The following is a 6,706-nucleotide window of genomic DNA, read 5'->3' as shown; positions in this document are numbered from 1 at the left end:
GCCGAAATTAAGATTTACCAAGCGACTTTTTCCCATTTAATAAAAAAATATTTTATTATAAATAAGAGTGATATTAATTGATTATTGATTTATTTAATCAAAAATACAAAACAAAACAAAAAAATCTAGATAAAATACAGATAAATTATTTGAAAGTAAATTATTCTAAATTATTTTCTGTTTTGAATTTCTAAGTGAGCAAAAAGAAGATAAAATATAAGTTTCTGAAAATGACAGTCATATTCAGAAACAATTTATGACCATAACAGTTCAGGGATTGGAGAAAATTCAGGATGAAATCGGAATGGGAAAGAAAGCTGTTTCTGCTAAGAGGTCAATAAAAGGGCCTGAGCCTTGGAGCAGAGCAGTTTCTGGGGGTCAGAGGTCAGATTTAGTGCAGATGTGAATGCAACTAGATGTTCTATCTGTTAGTGTGAATATTGACGCGTTAAACATCTGCAGTTAAATCCTAATTTAAATCACACATAATGTAGAATCCTTAACTCCAGACAAAACTCATACATGCCAGAAAAACACGAATAATCTACTTTCATGATTTGTGAAAAATGTGGAATGTTGAGTGTATAAGAGCTTATGAATATACTTTTCTATACATTTTTAATTTGTGTCCAGGATGTGTGGGGTCTGCAGAGACTCCTGGGCGAGGTTCTTCAGTTTTCTGTTACTTGTTTTCATTTTATATTTACATTCAGCAGAATCTGCAGCAGATTTTGAGTCTGAATTAATAGAAATGGATTAATATAATATTGGGTCTGCAGAAACAAAGCATCCAATCTGACATGCAGATGACTTTCACACAGCTGTTGCTTTACTAGCAGACAGACGCGCAGTCCCAACCTTCGTCCCGGATAACTACAGATCAGCTTATTGTTGCTTTGTTAATGGGGATGAGAGATTTGCTGCATGGAAATGGGGGAGGGCTGTTTCTGTGGGGGAATCCTAAGCTTCCAAAGCTCCAAAATATCCCTTTGGCCAGTCAAGTTCACGCACACACACACACACACACACGCACATACACACACACACACACACACACACCCCACACACACACACACACACACACACACACACACACACACACCCTAACTAGCAGCGATTCTTCTGCTCTGGGTGCCATGAAGCCGATAGGAAAACTCAGCAGATGGTGAAACACTTTCCGAGGGCATTTTAAGGCACTGTTTCTTTCTAACATTCAACTTGTCTTTCTCTATTTTCATCACAGATGCGATTTATTTTAATATTTTAACAGGATTTAAGGCCCATATTTACTATCTTAGATTAATGTGCTTACATATTATTTCACAATAGGCTCCTTGAAAGCCTAAGCTGCTGCTTGTGCCTATTACCAACAGAAGGAACCAAAGAACCTCGCACTAAGCTTATTAATGTGTCCTGGTCGCTCTCCAGTATGGGCTTTCCAGTTGCCATAGCAACCAGGCCTGAGATATTGCCTAGTTGGAGAGACAAGTTGGTGCAGGATAAATATAAACCTTCTGCTGTAACTGTTGTGTGAAGCATCTTATCCCGACTGTCATTGTTAGTTTTCACAATGTGATTATTTTCCGAAGGGGAAGTTTGACACCGAGGATTCTGATTTTCCCCGTCCCTCATCTCCGGAGGTTAACCAGCGGCAGACTCCTCCGTTTAAGTGCTGATGTGAGTTCACGCCCAGTCAGGCTGAGGGAAATCTAAAGGTCCTGAAAGATTAAGGAGGTCAGTTTGTAGCTCCTCAGGGGGAGGCTGTGAAAAAAACCCACACAGTGTCATTAAACCAGAATGGGCTGCTGCATGTCAGATGGACAGAGGAAGTCTGATATTTACACCCACCTATAAAACAACAGATATCCCTTTATTCCTTTACATTAAATCAAACTGAACACGTCCTGTTTATGTCAGTTAGGATTACCAACGTGATTTTCTTTCGGATTTCCGACTACTGTCAAAGTCTTTTACTGCTTTAATCATATTCCAAAATATACTTTCCTTAAAATTTTTATTTAAACAATACGGGACTTGAACCGTAAAGACAGTGGACAACATCAGAGTTCAATTAAGGCACACAGGGATGTATTTTAAGGCAACCTGCTTCCTTGTGTGACATTATGGCATGATCAAAATAAATAAATAAAAAATAAATCAGGCAAAATGTGAAGGCTACAGTGAAAAGCTGACTTCTAATACTTGAGAACCCTCTAAAAACAAATTTAAATGCTTATTTTAATAGTTCAAACGCCAAATATACCCTAGTATGCATCATACGTACTGTGGAAACTGACTTGGTACAACAGCAGAAGCCAACATCTGGTTTTCCTTATCGTCTTGGGGTTCAACCAAATACCACCAAAGAAGATGAATGGCGCTCCTGGATTGGCTGTTTTACAAATGCCAGCCAATAGCGTGCGAAGATATTTCAGCTTCACAAACTGCATTTTCTTACAAATATTTTAGGTATGCCGTATACAAATCCACAAATAGGCAGAATCTGTGAAACATTAAGGGCTTAGATTGAAAAATATCAAATGTCACCCAGAATCTCATCACTATAAAGACAATAACAAAAACAATATTGCCTGCCGATTGTTTTTTCATGATATTGGACATCTTTGCAAAAAATACCCTTAAAATCAATTATAAGATCCTGGATTTTTTTTTAAATCTCAAATTTGTGATAATTCAAAATGTGTTATTTTCTGCAGGATGTTTGTTGGAATTCAGTTTTAATGTAATGTTACTGCTTTAATGAAGTTTATCACCGACCAATCAGAGGCGTTTTATTTGCTTTAGTGGAGCAGAAAAACACTTTTCAACTGGATGACATGGAGCTCAGCAGGCTGGGCTGCCTGAGTTGGATCGGCCCCTGTAAGCGACAGCCCAGAGTCAGCTGAGGATGTGGAGATCATATCATTACAGCATTGTTCCATCTCTCTGTTGAAAGCGCGGCTCTTAGACCACAGGAGAGGCCAGGCACTCTGCCAGAAACACTTATCATCCTGACATCCATTTCTCACTGGCTTCACAGCTCAACTGTACTTTACGCCAAGCTTTCATGAGAGCTCAGAGGTTTGGGAGCAGAGAAGGCATCTTAGTCCAAGTGACTGTGAAAGGGTTTGGCACCAGAAACAGTTTAATCTGAACCAGTCAGTGTGCAGAGTCGAGCTCTTTTGTCAAAAATCACATTTCTTTCTTGAAGAGCTGTTGAATCATAAATAATTTGAATCTCACGAATGAAAATTGATTGTATTGACTGTTTGGTGTCCACTGAGATGAAACACCAAGTCTACACACCCAGAGAGAGCTTCAGTGTTTAACCCTTGGGAGTCAGTGTTCTAAATGGCCGTTTTTGACTAATTTTTGATTTTACCTTTATATTTCTTAATAAAAACCATTAATATTGCTTTATGTGCTATCATTTTTTTCAGGACAGCCTGAACTTTGTCAATTTACACATATTTTTGTCATTTGGACATACTGACATTGCATTTTGGGCCTAAAATCACACAAAAAAAGAAAATTCGAGTAGGAAAAGTTTTTATTTTTGTCACTGTGAAACCCACAAATATGTATAACAAATATGTTTTATGGTTTAGAATTCTAAAGTATACTCTATATTTCAAAATTAGTATGTACAAATATAGCAAACAACTCATGTATATTAAATTATTATCAATAAAATGTAGGTAATCCATTCGTTCCTGTGCTACTATTTACAACATATCAAATCAAGATTCCAAAAATGTATAACTTTCCTAAATATATTTAAATCCTGGGAATTACTTCTCCTGGCAATTTTAGCACACTATAAATTTCAAAATCAATATGTACAAATACAGGAAACAACTCATGTTTAGAAGATTATCATCAACAAAATGTAGGTAATTCATTCATTTGTGCACAAACACATCACTTTGCATGGAAGGGGCACAGACAAAATATTGTTTTGCTTCCAATAGTCCTGAATACTGGGCAGTGAAACTACCCAGTATTCAGGGTAGTTTCACTGCCCTGAATACTGGGTATTCAGGGCAGTGACCAATTTTTTTGGTCAGTAGACCAAAAAAATTGTACAGATCTTCCATTTCAATGTCATTCCATTTGTACTTTTTCCCTAAAGTATTTTTTTGCTGCATTTTTGTTTGTGTTGAGGCAAATTGTTTTCACTGTCAGTGGCAAAATATAATAAAAAAAAAGATCTTTTGGACTATGAGAAGACAGGTTGTTTATTTGGACACCGGGTGTTCGCCGTGGCTGAAACCTGCTTTACTCCCGGCACACTGTCAGGATCCTCCTCCGTCTTCCAGGGATCACTGTGGGGGAGTGGCTCAGCAGCGCCACCTCTCGGTGATCGAGACCGCGCAGTTGCACATCGCCGCCTACTTCTCAGTTTCGATCTTCGTTTAGCTACGTTTGTCCCTATGTTTGTCCCTACCTCATCTTCTTCCTGATACCCATGTTCTCTCTCTCTTCCCGATATGAATGACTGAATCGCTACATTGTCATCAGAATCCTCGCTCTCTGCTTCAGACTCAGACTGCGAGTTTCCCTCATCTTAGAGCTCAAAAAAGAGCTTTGCTGCCTGCCCCACATTCATTCTTCTCATCATTCTTTACAGAAAAAAACAAAATACAATGTCCGAAATACAAATTACGAGGTAGATCGTCTGATATCACAACTATCTGTTGACGTGCCTCTCTTTTTTCTGTTCTCCGTTCCCGCGTTACTTTTTTTTTTTTTTTTTTTACTTTTTCGCGCCGTTACTTACGTCACTTACCTTCGTTTATCTGCAACAAAATGTGATCAGATGCTTATCAGTTGAATACGTGAGCTCGAGTGAGGGGATCTGTTGTATTCTTTGTGTTGCGAGAGCTCCGTCTCACTGTGGAACGGAGCGGGTTTTACAATTTCGCTAATTGAAACAAATATGGTTTACATATTTAAGCATAACTCCGGTTTTACTTGGCCTATTAACACAATTTAAAAACTGTTGTGTAGTTTAACATGTGCACTTTAAACACCAGTAGAAAGTGAGACTGGGGGAGGCGGAGTCTTGCTGCTACGACGCGCCAAATCAGACATGTAAAAAAGACTCGGATACGCGTCAATTGACTCTGAAGGGTTAAAGGCATTCATTCATTCATTCATTCATTCATTCATTCACCGTACCAGAGAAAACCCTGCTGGGTCAAGAACTAGAAGTTCTGTGCAAACCTTTTGTTATTTTAAATATGTTTCTTACATCTGTAAGTACAATAAGCATTTTTCTGCTGCATCTGTCTCATCATCACTAAATGATTGAAAGCATAAAAGGCTCAGATCAGACTGATTTATTCAACCAGTAGCGGACCGGGCTGTAAAGGTGTCGATATACCTGGTTTACGACCAAAACGCTTTTTGAAATGTTTTGCACAATAAACTTGATGCATCACTTCTGTTAATGTCGCTTTTTTATTTTAAACATAAATGACTTCTTTAGCTGTTTTCTCGCGTCATTTGTCCATCTAAAACATGCACATCAAACCACTGAACTTTGACCTAAGGGGCTGGCTCTTACACAGTAAAAATGCCAGTGTTGAATTAACACCCAAAAGTGTCTATATGTGTCCAAGTCAGCAGGTGTTAAAGTAACACTTTTGAAAGTGTTAAAAGATTGACGCCCATTTTTGTGTTAAATTAACATTGGTCTATAATACTGAAATGGGTTTAAGAAAAGTTAAACTTTCTATTTCTGTGTATTGATTTGAATATTTTCCACTGGATTTGATTGATATTGACACCTTGTGTGTCAATTATTTACTTTTTTAACCCCACATTATGTTTTGTGATCAACACTACACTGGTGTTACTTTTAATATGTTTTAACACTAACACTGTTGTAAATGTTAATGTGACACTCTGTATTGTTGAATTTAACACCAGCTGACTTGGACACACAGACACTTTTGGGTGTTAATTCAACACTGGCATTTTTACTGTGTATGTGTTGTGCCGATAAAGTCGTAAATTAAAATATGCATCCCGATTAGGCTTGTTTGTCAGATTAAAGGAATCTGTTGAAAATAATAACATTTAAGTTTATATTAAGTCCACAATTTTTAAACAGTTTATTTATTGGTCTGATTTAATCTTCTAATTTTAAATGTCATGTTTTTATTAATTATATTTAGAAAATCTTCATAATTAACAGAATTAAAGGCTTTTAAAAACATCCATCTGTGTAATTAATTTATAGAATATATAGTTTTTCTAGTGATAAAGATTCTAAAATAAATGGCCTTTTTAGTAATATTCTAATTTATAGAATGGGTCTGCAAATTTCACTATTCATTTTCCATATTTGCCACACATTTCATTAAGACTTTAGGTTCTAATACATTAATTTGAACTATTTTTTAAAAAACTTTTGTCTGCATCTCTGGCTGCTTGTTTTGGGCCGCTGTGCTGCTGGAAGATTAAATTACAATTTTAGCTATTTTGTTGCTATCAAAAGATAAGATAGATATAATTAACCTAAATATGTTGTGTGTACATGTTCAGTGAAACACACAGCACAGCCAACTTTGTCCAAAATCCATTTAAAATGTCCTTTAAGGAAATAAAACTCTGACATGGCAGTAGTGTTATCCTGGTGGAAAGATTTATCTTCCATCACAATTAGGAGCTTAAATCACCGCTTTATGTGAAACATGGA

The sequence above is a fragment of the Poecilia reticulata genome, chromosome 10 (genome assembly GCF_904066995.2).
Source record: "Poecilia reticulata chromosome 10, P_reticulata-male-v2, whole genome shotgun sequence".
In the NCBI taxonomy this organism is placed as follows: Eukaryota; Metazoa; Chordata; class Actinopteri; order Cyprinodontiformes; family Poeciliidae; genus Poecilia; species Poecilia reticulata.
The sequence above is the reverse complement of the archived record's forward strand: the minus strand, read 5'-3'. Positions refer to the sequence as shown.